General features: G+C 44.5%; 1 protein-coding gene across 3 annotated transcripts in view; it reads right to left on the reverse strand.

The window, feature by feature from the left end:
* JADE3 (jade family PHD finger 3) overlaps positions 1–10,537 on the reverse strand; it is a 67,058-nt gene extending 56,521 nt beyond the window's left edge. The window contains exon 1 of one of the 3 annotated variants that reach the window (XM_052773516.1): positions 10,492–10,537. The gene's annotated coding sequence lies outside the window, so the exon portion shown is untranslated. Of the gene's footprint in view, positions 1–10,275; positions 10,303–10,491 lie in introns of those variants that run through there. The other 2 variants (XM_052773515.1, XM_052773517.1) reach the window with 2 other exon arrangements.
* Positions 10,538–16,854: the final 6,317 nt, after the last annotated feature.

Genomic DNA, 16,854 nt, shown 5'->3' on the forward strand with positions numbered 1-16,854 from the left:
TGGATGGCAGTAGTCAAGAAAAGACCGTGTCTCCTTTTCTGGATACATTGAGTTGCAATGCTCACCAGTGTGCAACACAGGTTCATACAGGCTACAGATCATGCGCTTTCCAGTTTCTTCAACTGCTCTGGGTACGAGCAATTTGAGTACTTAAAGTAGTGTGGACTTACTGAATATTCCCGGCCTTGAAGGTGGTCTCAGTACTCACAGAAAAATCACCCTCATGAACAGCTCACCTCATATCAAAAGGCTTAGTCAGTATTTAACTGAATGACAGTCAGTTCCCAGAGAAAAAAAAAAAAAAAACAGAAGGGCAAGAGAAAAGTAACTGAGCGTTAACTTCATTTGCTCATCACAGTGATTTAAAGTACTTGCAACATCCTTCATCAAACTTGAGACGTTGGCATTTGTGAGATTTCATAAGGAAAGGCCCCCTGTTCTTTCTTGGTCAGACATCTGATCATCACACCAGCACTCAGACTGTCACCTCCCCCTGCAAAGAAACCCCATAAGTAAATAAAGCACCCAAGCTTTGCACTTAGACCACAGAACACAAGGCTTGGAGCGCAATCAAATGACAATTAATGAAGCAGCAGACATGAAAACACAGTAAACAAGACTTCATCAACTTCAACCTTTGTGGCTGCAAATTCCATAGCAGCAACCAGAAATTAATTCTTCCTTGAAGATGATCTGAAATGGTTGGAAAGGGTTGGAATTTTTCTACTGCTATGAAAGAGAAACCTGTGTCAACTAACTAATCCTTTTCCAAAGCCATTCCCGCTCAGTCAGACAAAACACATGACAAGCTCCGAGAAACAAGCAGGGAAATTTTGGCCTCGGTGGAGTCAATAGGAATTCAAGTCAGTGTGAAAACGAAGCCAGAAATTAGCAAGGCATTTATGTGATGAATCTGTGAGCCTAACTCCTAAGTGACAAATCTGAGTTTATTTCTTCTCAAAATTGCCTGATACAGACATGTTGGGGAAGGGGCAGGGGGTTGCAAGATCAAGTTGTAATGCAAGAGAACTATTCCTTTAAAAGCACCCACTGCCAGAAGAGCTTACTGTCAAAAGGAAAAATGTGACCTTTAATAAAATTGCCTATAAATATAAAGACCTTTATGATTTCTTGTAGTTTATTAAAGTAAGACTTCTGCTATATAAAGCTGTCGCCTTTATGGAGGCAAAGCTTTTGACATTGTTTAGCAAGGGGTTAAACTAGACAGAGACTGCCACTCACATTAACAGGCTCCCACCAGCTCTGAGGACAGCAGGTAATGCTGCCCCTCACAACACACTGATATTTCTGCACTTTGGGTACACAAATGGCACCAAGGTCCCCTGTGCTACACTTGCCAAACCTCACCAATGACCCAAAGAGGGAAAAAAAAAAAAAAAAAAAAAAAAAAAAGAAAGAAAAAGAAGACAACTTGCTTTAACAGGTTTGCTCCCTGAAAGTTTTACATCACTTCTGCTTACCTGAAGGACAAAAACTTCTATAATCCTGTCAGTCTTGGAAAGCTCAACAGAGAAAGTATACACAGGAGCTGAGCTTGTTCTCCTTTGAGAACCACCATCACAAAGTTAAACGCACAATACGGACTGATTAAATCTCGACGAGCCTATAAGAGACCATGAACACGCAGAGGTGCTACAGAATACCCTAAAGTGGCATTAAAACCTCTGAAAGATAGATCTAAAGATGCTTTATTATGGCCAAAGAAGTTTGGTACAGGAACGAAGCAGGCTCAACTTCTATAGTCCTTGTGCAAGGGCTGACACTAATGCCATTTCTTCAGAACTAAAGGTATATGACCAGTCTGATCATTGTAACACAGTTACATTAGTGCAACACCCTCAAATCGTTAGAAAAGCTAGTTTCTTTGATAGAATGAGCTTAATACAGATTCCTTAAAATGATTTCAAGGGGGAAAGAAAAAAAGCATTTTGACAAAAAAAATCATCATAGGGTAGAAAATGGTTAGAAAAGAATTTGAGAAGAAGTGCATCCTGGTTACTTCTAAGTGTTTTGAAAGTTACTCCACTAAACCAGTGTTCTGCCACTGTCTTGTTTTTCCAGCGGTTCCTCTTGATACATAAAAGTAAGTTTGCTTTTGAAACATACTTATTATCTGTACAAAACACACATCAGCAATTGTATTTACTTTAAGTCCAACACACACATTCAACTTGCTTAACCAAGCACAACTTACATATGTATAGGCATAAGAGCACAGTTTTTGTTAAATACACAAGCAAAATACTCATCACATCAATACAAACGCTCACTGAAAAAAAAAAGTGTTATAACATGAATGCTTTATTTTCTATGAATATTAAAAAATACAACTTGATTTTTCAGTGGATGATGCTTTTATATGTACACATATGGAAACCCACACAAATGTACCAGCCACAAAAAAACAACACCTCACAAAAAAAACATTGATGAGGGAAAAGCCCCTCTTTATCAGACCTAGCAAACCTACACAAATCTTATTAAAAAAAAAAAAAAAATCCCAAAAGGTCTGCCAAAATATTTTCAGGCTGACTGCAAATAATCTGGAAGTCCATACTGTCTGGAGTCTGGTACAGGAGACAAATTTAATTTGACCTAGCTGATTTATAAGGTCCCAAGAAGACTGCAAGACACTCACTAGAAATGCTGTTTTCTCCAATAACAAGGAAAAAGTTGGGAAGTCAAGGCAAAAAGAAGAGGGGACAGCCAACGGGAGACTACAAAGGCATGAAAGACATGGCTGGGGGAGATAAGTAGGGAACTATTAATCACGTTCAAGTTGTCATGTGGACTTGAGGCGGCTTTTTTTTTTCCCCTTTTTAATTTAGTTTAGACATTTTTTCCAACTCTTAACCCATTCATACCTCAGAAGTGGACTGTTTGAAATGTGGAAGTCAAGCATGCAGAAGCAAACGTGCAGAAAACAGATTTATTTCAGTAATCTTAAAAAGAGAATGAAACAGCACCTGCAAGAGCTATTAGAGTTCAGCAAGCTAAATTAATGCACATCCGTGTTTGCTGTTACATATCGAGGCTTCTGAAAATCTAGAACAAGTACACAGAAGATGCCAAACAAAGGATCTAAAACAGCACTTAAGCCAGATTAATCCCGTAATGGGAGTCACGGGGCTCTGACTGATACCGAGCTGATTGTCAAGAGTGCAAGCTTTCTAATAACTTACGTCCCACCTTCTGAAGTTTCACAGCATTTATAGAGAAAGAAAAACAAAACCACACATGAGATCTAGCAAAGAGCCATATATATTCAGTTTTAAGCAACAGAGGAAAGAGAATACACTAAGTACTGATACATAAAGTAATTTTTAACCTCCTCCTCTTTCACTGAGCTCATGCCAGAGCCTTTATATTTGACAACAGTTGTACCACAGGTATTTCATCTCTGTATAGGTGTATAGATCCAATTAGAGCAAGTCAGATCTCCACCAAAATTGCAGAAGCATACATGGACGTAACCTGCTAGTCACTGGCAAAATTTCGTTCAATTGCCACTGTAAGTAAACTCTTTGTACGCTATGTGTATAAAAATGTTTTTTGATGAAAAATACGCTCACTACCAACTTCAACATATTTCACCATCTGAAAAATACCTGAGAAAAGAAAAACTTGTAAAATTTTCCACAAAATGTCACTGGGAGATTACACCACCTAAATTGACGGATACCAGTTGCAAAGAACACACAAAACCATCTTGCATTATTTCATCCCACAGGTTTTTTCACCTTTTTCCTTTTCTTTTTTGGCCCAAAAAAGTGAAGAAGCACTAACCAAAGAAAGTGCAGAAAACTAATTTCTGTAACATGGACAAAGTATTTTGCAAAAATAATTTCCATAGAAGAATCAATACCATTAAGCAGGAGTGAATTTTATTTCCTATGTATGCCAACAGCCATTACAATACTGTTGCTCATAAACAAGCACCTTGTATTAAGACCAACCTTTTAGTTCCTCCCTCACTCTTAGCACATTCTGTTGCAGAGCTGCAAGTTCAAATTTGTCAGGCAAAATGCTTCACTTACTTCTTAAGATTGCTCATTTCATGCTACGCTGGAAATGATTATGTTGTTAACATAAGGAAGACTGCAACTTCATTATCAGGTTTAAGTATCTGCCTTTCAGTTGCTTAAATGACAGTCAATTTGATTTTTGTAAAAGAACACAACTGCTCTTGAATTAGGTTGAAGAGTTGCTAGAACTCCCCCAAACAAGGTTACCGCTATCAAAGCCGACAACCAGTAACCTTTCCCTTGTCAGACCACCAGTCAGCAGTTCTTGAAAAAACACAAAAAACTATTTCCTGTGCTTGAAATGAGCATTACTTCTCCTCATCAAACAACATTTAACAAGGTTTATATTGCACTGCAGAGTAAACACCTGTTATCGCTATTTCAGTCAGTTACCTGCTGGGAAAAGAGCCTGTTTACATGAAAGCAGGAACAGGAGTACAAGATTGTTACTCCTCTTCCCTTGCAAGAACTAACAAAAGTGGGAGAGGTCTTACTCCTACCTCGCCTTCTGCTGAGGCTCCTCCTCACCAGATAATTGCTGAGCCTACCATTTTCTTGCGCGTCTCCATAAATCACTCGCATACTGCGTGTTTTAGCTCCATGAGGTTTTTGGTTGGGTTCCCCCCCACCATTAAAGCCAAAACCCAGGTGGGACATGGCACTATTTCAAACGATGAGTCCTCTACAGTCACTTTGACATCAAAGCCTGCAAATTAACACTGGAAAAGTATTAAAGAAATACAAGCAGTTAAAAGCAGAACAATAAAGAGAATTAAAACCCACAAGTAATCTCACTAGGGACATTTTTTTCCTCCCTTGACAGGATACACCTTTCTCCTATACATTTTTGTATCCAGCGGTTCAAGTTCAAAGATTTTCTATGCAGCAGCAGAAAGAAAACACTGCCATTTTATTCTGCTATACTTGATACGTGGAGAAAATTTAAATATTTGTGCATTAAAAATAATAATTTTCTCAATAATCTTCATGCTTTTTAATAAAGAATTATTTTAAAATTGCCTGGTCTGTTAAACCAATACTCACATTTTTAAAGTGGTACGAATGAAAGCTCAGAGTTTAGTTATGATTTTCAGGTACTGATGAACACCCACGTTACTGTATCAACCCAGAAGTGTATCAAGCTAACAACCAAACTGCATCAATCTAACAACCAAAATATCTTTAGCAAAAAACTTTTGTCTAACGTTTGTAGCAGATACGTCATTTATTTGCATATTTAAAGAATTTCAGTCATCCAGTATTACATGGTAAACTATATATCGCAATTAAAAGCTATTTAGCACACAGGCATGTCCTATGCAGAAGTCTTCCTCCCACTACTTGATCATCTACCCAACAGCGTATTCCAAAACAAGAACTACCTGTAAATTTAAAAACACAGCTTAGAAAACACTTCGTAACACAGTCACGCAGAATTAACCATTTGCAATAAATGCTCCTGCCAGTTGTTTTGCTTTGCACGGCCTGGCAAGCGGGGTACCACCCCTCCCTTTGGAGGATCCCAGGCATCCCAGCGTCTACTCACCCACCGCACAGCCCTAACTCTCGGAAGCTGTTGGACTTGCTGTACATCAAACCACCCGCGCAGGCATGAAACTGCTCTCTAGGACACAAACGAGAGCCTGAGCCTTTCACCAGCAGTGGCTACCACACGGTCAGGAGCTTTTAGCAGATATGACAGACCCTCGGAAAACATTCAAGCAAGAATTTTTTAGAGTGGGGGAAGGGAAAAGGAAAAAGAAAAGAAAGGGGGCAAGGGGGAAAGCCCTGGACAGTAGATTAGTGAAATAATACATAATTCCCTCAAGACCGTGTGACAAGCATATTCGGTTTAGCAACCAGTCAGGCATGTGTATAAACCTGTTTTTTAACATCTCCCTACAGCTCTAATTAAAACACAAGGAGGCATTAATGACATGATATGTTATGTTCAGCATTCAATTCAATAAGCAAGAAACACAGCTCTGTAATCTAATGCTGTAACAGGTGTACTTTAAAGGAGGAAAGCACTCCAAAGTTTTCAAACAAAGTTTAACAAGCTAAGGCAAGCATCCCAGTGTTTAATCCAGGTTTTAACAAATAGCATCAGCAGTCACGAGCTTATCCTCCCACCTTCTCCTGCTCCTCTGAACAGGGTGACTTAACAAGTGCCAGTGGAGCCTCCGCAGCCGTGCTCACAGCTCAGGGTCTCTTCCATTTCTTTAAATCCAAGTAAAGCTAGTATTATAGCTCTACAAATGCAGGAGCTTTCATTAGGTCCAAGATCACACATCCCAGACTGCCCTAATCCCCAAATTCTTGGTCTCCTACACACTGAAATAAGATCTTAAATGCTGGAAAAGTTCAGATGCCATCTAGAGAAGGGTGACTTGGAAGTAAATAAATATGAAAGAGTGAACAGCCCAGGGAAACAGGGAGGTGGTTAGTAATGACACAGACATCTCTCCGCAGAAGTCAACACCCAGGCTGTCACGTTACACTTCTAAACTTCTTTGGCAGATACCACCTTACAGCTGAAATAAGTTGACGCATCAATAAAAATATTATCTAACACACTTTTTAGGGGTTCCGAACATCAGATGTGCAGTTGTAGCTAGAAGACAGTATAAAGAAAAGCAATTTTAAAGTGACGGTGTCATTGATCATTTAACATGGATAAATATAAAAAGAAGTCACCTCTCCCTCTTTTTATTTTAAATAGCAGCATTAAGTTAAAATCGGCTGTGTGCTTAAATGCAACACTTCATGTAGTTATCTCACTTTTCAGAGGTGCCATCAAGCCTACAGATCTCTGGCATCTCCCACTCCCACCTGACCCAGCCTCCGCCAGCAAAAAAACTGCCAGGGCCCTGACATAACATTTTATACATCAGTTCTTCAAGATGCAAATAGCATCTGTTGGCTTCCATTACATAAATATCCCCGATAAGAGCTATTATTAACTTGTTAGTTTCCATTTTAAGTAAAGTATGTCAAAATTGCATTTATGTCTCCAATTACATGAAGCCTCAAGTCTTATAAGCACTTCAGATCTTCAGAAAAGAAAAATGCCACATGATTTCAGAGGAAGAGTTCCCCTCTCCAGAAATTCAAAAGCCCCTGAGTCCCTTTAGCTGTAGCTCCCGCAAAAATTGTGGGAGTGGGGAGAGATTCAGCTGGCATGATCAAATGGCAAGTTTTGGCTAAGTCCATTTCTGTCTATAATGCAAGAAGTCACCAGCCAAAAAGCAATGACACCACTGATCTAGACAAAATAGCAATTTTTTGGTTATAAGAGTGCATCGAGAGAATGACACCCACGCTTAACAAAATATTAACTTTTACATTTCAGTTGAATACAACATTCTTTGTTATTAAATTGCCCTGTATTTTCTGAAGAGTGGGCAAAATGCTGCACTATCAAACCTATTCAGTAAGAGCCCCCAAAACCACATACCAACTTCTAAAGGAGACTTCTAGGGACTAAAGGAGAAAGACACACCACAGAAGCACAGGTTTATATAAATGTTTTCATCCATGGATCACAAAAGACAGCCTACAAAAATGGGTACACATTCCTACTCTGGATATCTGGATATACCCCAGGTCTCGCCAAGATAACCAAAAATGTACAGACACCACGTCGTGCTCCTTACCCTCTGGGGCATGATGGTCAGAAATTAATTCCAAAGATTGAAATAAGCTACCTAAATAGACCACGTGGAACACTGTAGGGGTATCAGTTTCAAACTCAAGGCAGCTTGTACAGGGTTTAACTTCATTTCTCACCAGCGGGTCTAACAAATCCAGCCGCGTTCACCACAGCCTTGGACACCTGCCGTCAGGCCAGCCAGGAGTTCAGGTCACCACCAGTCAAGCCACCCCACAGCCCAGCTGCAGCAAGCTCTTTGGGATGAATGCTCTACAGCACTTCGCACGTGGTAGCTACTACAGTGACCATGCACATGCGTGCCTGCCTATATGTACATATATAAAGCTGTACAGGTAAAAATAATACTCAATTGTAGCCAAGCCTTTGTAAATTCTCCTCCATAAGTGGACCACCCAGATGTATGAAACCTACATGTAGTTTAAAAACCAAAAGAAAAAGCCCGCAACAATCTCAGGTATCCCAATAAATCTTGGACGCAAACTTCCTGATTTTCTGCCATGGAGAGGAAGTCCACAGAACCGCGGAGAAGGAAAAAGCTGGGTTTATTCTAATGCTACACTGAGATCCGCTAGCCCAGGCTTTTACATTCACAGCGGATTTTCATGATTTTAACGAGATCCCAAATGAACATGCATCCTTGCCAATAAATGCCACTGCATATGTTCCTGCATCAGCTCTCTAGCAAATCTTTGCAGGTACCTGCCACACGTACATAATGCAAATAAAGCAAACAAAAAAACCCCCCCACATTTGCGCTGACTGGCCCAAGTCAGGGGAATTTTTCCTGCTGGGGGAGGAAGGGAGGCCTATTCTGTAAAAGGAACCTAGAAAGAGGAAACATCAAATGAAGGACAGGTAATAGAAACAGCTCTCATTATTCTGATGACTTTTACTGCATCTAAAGCCCAACTTTTGCAGAAGAGAGCTTTCTTCTGCTCCTCTTTGGCACTAAAAACAGGGCATGTCACGTCTAGTCTGGAAAGAGGTCAGAAGTTCAGTTTAAAAAAAAAAAAAACAAAACACCAAAAAAACTTTGAATCCTAAAAGTACTAACTTGCCTTTAATTTGAAAAAGCACTTTCTTAACTAAAGCGACTTCAAATTGCATTTTCTCTCCTCAGCAAGTGCAGAGGAAGGCTTTTCTGACATCCTGCTAAGGAACAATGTGACAGGCTTGAAAGTTATGCTAACGTGCCTTTATCCAGGTCGCCCTTTACTCTCTAAACCCATCCAGCTCTTGCACTTTCAGGTTAGATCTAACCATCGCTAAGATATGGTCTCAACTTTGTAGAGATTAGCAGGTGTGCTCGAGATGCTCTACAGAAGAGCCCACAACAAGCACCAACATGACGTAAAAAGTTGGCTGCAGATAAAACATTTCGCATGCACCAAGACAAAACACAGTTCCCTTCATCTTTCAGTTTTAGTGCAAAGGCTCTTTCACGTTAACAGAGATGCACAATAGCTTTCAAGTTTCTAGCGTATTTTAATCGCAGAACATCTAATCACAATTGGATGCCGTCTCCAGCACCCCCTTCTCCTGGACATGAAAAAAAAAAATACGGCTTTAAAGTACAGTGCTAATTTAGTGATATTTTAATTAAAGTACATAGCCATTCATTATAACAATTTGCAAACAATAGCCAAACTCTGCAAATAACTGCAAATGCTCTTCATAAAAGAGCTGTAGTTAAAAACCAGAAAAAAAGCAGCATTTATTCTTCTCATTAAGACGTTATTTTAAGGTGCCCTGTACCCAATCCTCCCACTAATCATCACAGAATTATTCACGAGTGCGACTTTTGCTACATCCCCGGCCGCTCATCACACCGGTCGCCGCCGTACGTCCGTAACACGAAGCCCTGCCTTTGCAGAGAGACGAGCAACGTTAAAGCCAACACCGTGCGAGGCAGGGAGGTTTCATTTGGAGAACCGAAGCCGGGACCTTCCCGCTCCCGTCCCGACACGCACGGGGGGCACCGGGGTGCGACCCGCCCCCGCTGCCCGGGGTGAAGCTTACCTCGGCGGCGCGCCGCGCCGCGCCGGGCCGGGCCGGGCCGGGCCGGCGAGAGGGCAGCGCTAGCGCTTCATTGTCAAACTCAGTTCTAGCAAGTTCCTCGACATGCTGGCGGAGCGGGGCTCGGCAGCGGACGAGCGCCCGGCTGTCTGTCTTGTCTGCCCGGCCGTCTGTCCGCCCGCCACGCCCAGCCGCGCTCCGCAGGGCCCCGCCGGCTCGGGCACCGGCGGGTCGCCGCCTTCTCCGGGCTGCGGCGAACAAAAGGGCGCTTCGCCGGGGGCCGCCGCCGCCGCCCAGCCCCTGCCGCCCCCCGCGGGCACAGCCCGGCGAGCGCGGGGGCGGAGCGGCGGCCCGACTCCGGCGGGGCGGCGGAACCGCCGCAACTTTTCCCTCCGGACGCGGCCGGGGACGCAGCGCCCACGCCGGACGGGCGGCCCGCCGCGGCGCCCGGGGGCGGACGCTGCCCGCCCGGCACGGCCCGGCCGCCACCCCCGCCCCGGCTCCGCAGCCCCCCTTCCCCCGCCCCGGCGCCCCACGTACCCGCAGGACCCGCCGCCTCCCCCCGCTCGCCGCTGCTTCTTCCTCCTCCTCCTCCTCCTGCTGCTGCCGCCCGGCCTTGGCGCCAAACGCCGCCGCCGCCTCCCGCCCGCCGCAGGCCCGGCGCCTCCCCCGCGCACAGGCCCGGCGCGGCGGCCCCGCCGGCCCGGCGCCCGCCCCCCGCCCCGCCTCCATGCGGGCAGCCCGGGCCGCGCTCACCTCCCGCCGCCGGCGCGGCACGGCACGGCCCGGCGCGCCGCCGCCTCCTCCTGCCGTGCTCGCCGGCGTGGGCGGCCGCGGCCGTCAGGGCTGGCGCTCCCGCCGCGGCGGCGGTTGCTGCTGCTGCTGCTGCTGCTGGTGCCGTCCCGCGCCGGCGCGCATCGCCTCCGCCCGCCCGGGCCCGTGGCCGGCGGCGGCTCCCGCCCTGCGTGCCGGCTGCTCGGCGCGCCCGCAGCCAGGCCCCGGCCCCGCGCCGCCGCCGCCGCCGCCACTCCTCCTCCTCCTCCTCCTCCGGCGGCAGCAGCCGCACAAGAGCCCTATTGTATTATTGACACTGCTGGGCTGCAGGCCCCGCCTCTTCCCCTTCCCTTCCCTCCCTGCCCGCGCCGCGCCGGGCCTTCCTGCCAGCTGCGCCGGCAGAGCCGGCCCCCGCCCCGGCCAGCGGGCGGGAAGGGGCCTGAGGGGAAGGCGCCTGAGGGGAAGGCAGGCCTCAGCCGCGGGGCTGAGGGGAGCGAACCGCGCCCGGGACCGGGTGAGAGGCGGGAGATGGCTCCCGCCTCGCTCGGGCGTTGCGTCTCCCTTCGAGGTGCCCAGGGCAGACGATAAGCGAGTGGCAGCGCCTGGCCGGCGTCCACTGGCTACCGAGACCCAACTTTGGTCTGGGCGACTGGCGGCAGGGGCGGCCGGGCACCTCGCCACATCCCACCCGCCTTCCAGCAGCTTCTGAGGGTGCCGCGCGCCCACCCCCACCCAGGCCGGCACCGAATTCAGAACATTTTACACAAGTGGCACAACTGGTAAAATGATGAGCATAAAGTCTACCGTAGGGCAGCTTTTAGCCAGCTATCGGTGTTAATCGTTCGGCCCCTGACAGTTCCCCATCGAAACAAGGTTTGACAGAAAGCACAGCAGGCAGCATCAGTTAGAATAAAGGAAACAACGGCAAAATTTCCGCAAACCTTCTCCATTATTAGGCCCCACACACATTTCCCGTACTGCTATTACCAAGTATCACTTGCATCAAACACACTGCAAACCCCTTCTGCCTTCCTTAGCAGAAGGGCTGCTGCAAAGAGATTGATCTGGAGCACACCCTTCAGCTGCTGCAGCCCCATTCTTCGTGCACGCAGTAACTGAGGCACAGAAAGGCTACAGAGACTCAGCAGAGAAGGAAATCGAACCTGAGATCTCAAATCTGGGATACAAACCTTCTCCCTAGGCCAGGCACAGAGAAAAAACAGCAAGAATATAATAACAAGGAGTACAAAGGAAAAGAAACGAAGAAGTGAGCAGCAAGCGTGGCAGCAATAGTGTGGCGTGCCTGAGCTGCACTTCTACGGTGTTTTCAGACAGCAGCCGAAAGATGAGGTGAAACCGGTTGTTAAGAAAGGAGACGCTGTTTCAGGCCAAATGTTCCATCTGGCTCAACAGCCTCCTGCCTGCTCTACCAAGTCACGGGCCCCCGCATTGACTTCCTCCTGGCCCAAGTGGGCATCCACAGTAAGATACTTCCCCCAAGTACTCTGAAAGCCTCCAACTACTTCTTGCTCAGATTTCCCAAGCAGGATGTGGCGCGTCTGTTTAGCAACCCTCAACAGATCACTTCTCCAAGTACTTGTCCAAGTCAGCTTTCACTGAATCCATGTAGGCTTCTGACTGTAAATCACTGCTGGCAAGGACTTCTGTGGATCTCCTACCTGCTGCAAAAAATACAATCTCTTTTCTTTTGAATAGCTGGTTAATATTCCTGTTTGTAATATGAAGTGTAGCTTTCTACAAATGCAGTTAGACCGCAACCAAACGGTGATGCTGACACATATGACTTCCTTCACGCACCAGTGATCGATCACCTCATTTGCTTCTGTTCATTAATATATACTTGCCAGGAAAACACTGAGCAGCTTCAGAAAACCACAACATCAAGTAAAATACCAAGAACGCTCCCCCCACCACCACCACCACTTGTGGAATCCTCTATATCAAACCGGCTGGTCCAGGCAGCAGGGCAGGCAACACTGATTTTTAGACAAGAGAGTTGAAGTCCAAAATGAAGAACATTCAGAGTGATAAAACCAAGTCCATGCGCTATAGAAAAAGACCTGTTTTGTAGTCATAAAAGGAATTTAAAGTCTGATTGAGTTAAACTAAACAGAAACTATTTTCAAGTACCAATATTTTCATTGGATTTTAAAACAAGTTCTATTTTTTGTGTGTCCATGAAACCTGCTTAGTAGAATGTGTGTATATAGATATATATATAGTGTTTCAAGTACCTGTCATTCTGAAGGACAATGAAGAACATATATTCCCATCAGTGAAGGAAACATTCCTATTAGAAGTTTCCTGCCAGATTACTTTATATATGAATGACTTCATCAGGAGCAGATGCAGCCCAACCCGGGAAAGGTGTTGCGCAGCTATCTTCATTTCCCATGCCTGGAATCGCACACACATCCCTGTGCTGGCTGTCACATGTCAGGAGAATATGACATCCAAACCTTCAGTTCTACAGTAAATCCACAGCTATATGTGGTGAGCTCAGGGCCCAAAGATAGGTGACACAGGAAAACCCGTGGCAGAAAGTCCATGGGGCTACTAATTTCAATAAGTGCTTTTATGTGCAAGTAAATTTTTCATTATCTCACCCTGTGTAACTTCTAGCAAACTATTTACCATTTGATAAGAATTTACACAGAATTTCCTTTACATTCACTATGCATTTGTATAGGAACACCGAGCAAGATGAATTAATAGCAAGCACATTGTACACTGTTGTTCTTTTTAAAGACATATGCAACACAGTTTCCACATTTTCTCAAGAAGGGATGAAGTACAGATGCTCTCATGCACCTAGAGACTATAAGGAATTTACAAAGCCAGATGTTAACATGTTGATAAAATATAGCACAAATGTGCAGTCTTCCCAAGGGAGGAATGCTCTGGAAACTAGAAGTATAAAAGAGATGGTCAGGATAAAATAATGTATACATGTATACCATACTCAAGTTGAACCAAGTCATTATTCAGCCATACAAAGGCTGCCCACATTATATTAGGGTATTAAGAAAGTTACACTGAGGTAATGTTTAACATCTGAGAAGAAGGGTCACGCAGAGTTTAACATGGACTGGAGCCACAAAAGAAGCATCTCTAATTGAAATACCTAGAAGTATTCAATGAATTTCAACAGTAAAGTATTTTTTCTACAAAATCTGCTGTCTTTGATCAGATGCCAGAGTAGAAGACAACAAACATGCCATAGTATCACAGAGGAGTAATGGGGGGAAATAAGAACTGGAAAGGCCTGGGAGGTTAATTCATACCCCTTACCTCCACGCCTTTGCAGCATTCCCAGCCTGCACGTAGAAGCCTCCATGGGCAGTGATTCTACTTGACTCTGATAAAAGAAATACACAAGATACCAAAGCCTGGTATACCACCTTTCTTTGGAACGTGTAGATGCTGCATAAAACTGGCTTCATCGGTAGATCAGATACCATTGATGAAACCTTAATACAACATCCTTGAAACCAGAGCAAGCATTGGCAGCTACTGGCGAGAGACAGAAAAGCTTAACTCCCTTATTTTCCTTTCACAATGAGCAAAATTACTGAAGTATTACCATAAAGCACAAACACCCACCTGCAAACGAGAGAGCTAATTATCACTGTGGAGTAACTTTCATTCTTCTGTGGAAAAAAATGCAAAGCAGAATCTCATCTAAGGATGGCTAGCTGTCTTTAAACTCTCTCATGACTAAAAATGTTTCTGATACTCACTATTAGAAATAGAAGCAAAGAGCACTCAGAGCTTCAAAAGATTGTCTTTAACACTGAAACCAATCCTTTAGCACCTGTTGGGGCAGCTATCAAAAGATGCCCTCGGGTCATATCACAGCCCTTCCATTTAATCTCCAGAACCCTTTAAAAAAAAGCCCCTGAAGTGGTTTTTATGGAGGGACTTCAGAAATGGGGGGGAAGGTCTCCCCTCATACAAAGATCAGCACATTCAGACAAAAAAGTACTTCCACAATCATGAAGCATTTACTCTCTTTAAAGCAAAATGTGCCAGCTTCAGTTCCCAGGATCTGACAAGTTCAAAGTTCTGTGCTTAGGGAGATCTTTGATTTATCTTTCTCCTTCTAAGACAGTAACACAGAATGGAGAGGACTGCCAGCAGCTTTCAAAACCTATCAGTATTATGGCTCCGTACCTTAAATGCATGCAAGTAAGTACCTAACAAAAAAGAATCAAAGAATACATCTTATGCTTGTATTAGTGAGGAAACACATTGTGTATCTTGCCCAAAAGAGTTGGAAAGTTAGCTGCCATACGTCGCCATATGCGCAGTTTGGGGGAAATCTCCCCTACAGCAGTCAGCATCCATGTGAGTAGGGGGAAGTAAGGCTGCTGCTCCCTTCAGTGCTCAGAAATCACAAGTCAACGGCCAACTCCACCCTTCTCCACCCCCCCAAAAGTTTCAATTTTTAAATTTTTGAGACACACAAGTTTAACGGCTCAAACAGCAAACTAATTTTCAAGTTTTCTTCACTATGACAAAAGGTACCTAAAAATGAAAGTGGAAATTCTCACATGACTCTATGAACTGGGACTTCATCACCACAATACTTGTGATAAAATGAAGTTGGAAAAGCAGAGAGATACATACCACTGTCATCCAGACACAGAGTCCTTTCAGCTCTCAGTACCGCAGAATTGCCTAGCCTTAAATTTAGCCCCATCACTTGGGTAGAATCTGTAATAGCACATTGCTTTTTGCCTTTGCAGTTTGGGAACGTCAGACAAACACTCATTTAAACGCTGTTCAAGAGCCTCATAACCTCACCGTAATTTCTTATCTATCAACTTTACCTGATGCTTTTAAGGACAAACTTTCTATAGCAGTCTTAACAGAAGGATGTGAGGGAAATCCACGTGTATTTGGAAGATCTCTTAGACCCTTGACAACACTGGCAATTTTAAAGCCTTGTACAACTGGAAAGAGGATGACTCATGCTTTACAGATGCTGGTCACATTGCTTAACACATTCTGGGAAGGTGCTCAGATACTTTAGCCATGAAATTGTACATAGCTGGATATTATCACTAGATGCATAAAAAAAAAATAAAGGAATGAGCAGTTGCACATTTTTCTTTGTGTACTTGGAAAACTTCAGAGCTTTTTTAAAAGCTTCTCTCACTTCCCCCTCCTTTCTTCTCTTACTCGGAACCAGTGATGACTACATACGCATCAGGAAGGCTGCATAACCACAAACATTACCAGCAACAGTTTTATGGCAACCAGGCATTCTGAAGAGATGAAAGCAGTAAAAAGCATTCTTCTATCAAACTGGACACCAAGATATTCACGTCTGGCCTGTTAACACACTGTGACTCCCAGCCATTCGGTGAAGCCTCCTGTACATCCTGCTTTTAGCAGGTTTGATGCTTGTAAAGTTTTCCCATACCTATACGATTGTGTTGACAGAGCTCAGACTAGATAGCTTCAAGAAGAACTTCCAGGCTGGCAATACAGCACCTTGTTGTTTTCAGGAATTGTTATCCTCAGCAAACTGCTACAGCTCGTACTGTGAGCTCTGCAATGTCCAGGGAACGGGGTGGACCACCACAGAGCTGCCTTCCAACATATACTGCAGCAAGAATGCAGTACTACAGCACACAAATTAATGAAGTGCTACAGCCTGCTATGCACCATCCCACTCAAACCCATGCATGCTAGAGACGATGCTTATGATCAACACTTATAGCTTTTAATACTGTTGGACTAGAATTTAGATGTTCTAGATCAGGTTTCAACAAGCCTTAGAAGAGCTGTTCCTGCAGAATTCCAAAGACCTGTGTGTCCTGGTTTCAGCTGGGATAAAGTTAATTTTCTTTCAAGTAGCTGGTATAGGGATTGGATTTAGTATGAGAATAATGTTGATAACACACTGTTGTTTTCAGTTAGTCTAAACACTACTTAGAAACAAGTCAAGGATTTTTCAGCTTCTCATGCCCAGCCAGCAAGAAGGCTGGAGGGGCACAAGAAGTTGGGAGGGGACACAGCCAGGACAGCTGACCTGAACTGGCAAAGGGGTATTCCATACCATGTGATGTCATGCCCAGTATATAAACTGGGGGGAGTTGGCCGGTGGGGGCAGATCGCTCCTCAGGAACTGACTGGGCATCGGTCAGTGAGTGGTGAGCAATTGCATTGTGCATCCCTTGTTTTGTATATACCAATTATTTCATCATTATTATTATTAATTTCTTCCTTTCTGTCCTATTAAACTGTTCTTATCTCAATCCACAACTTTTACTTTTTTTTTTTTCCCCCAATTCTCTCCCCCATCCCAGTGGGGGG

Source organism: Harpia harpyja, chromosome 22, assembly GCF_026419915.1.
Source record: "Harpia harpyja isolate bHarHar1 chromosome 22, bHarHar1 primary haplotype, whole genome shotgun sequence".
NCBI lineage: Eukaryota > Metazoa > Chordata > Aves > Accipitriformes > Accipitridae > Harpia > Harpia harpyja.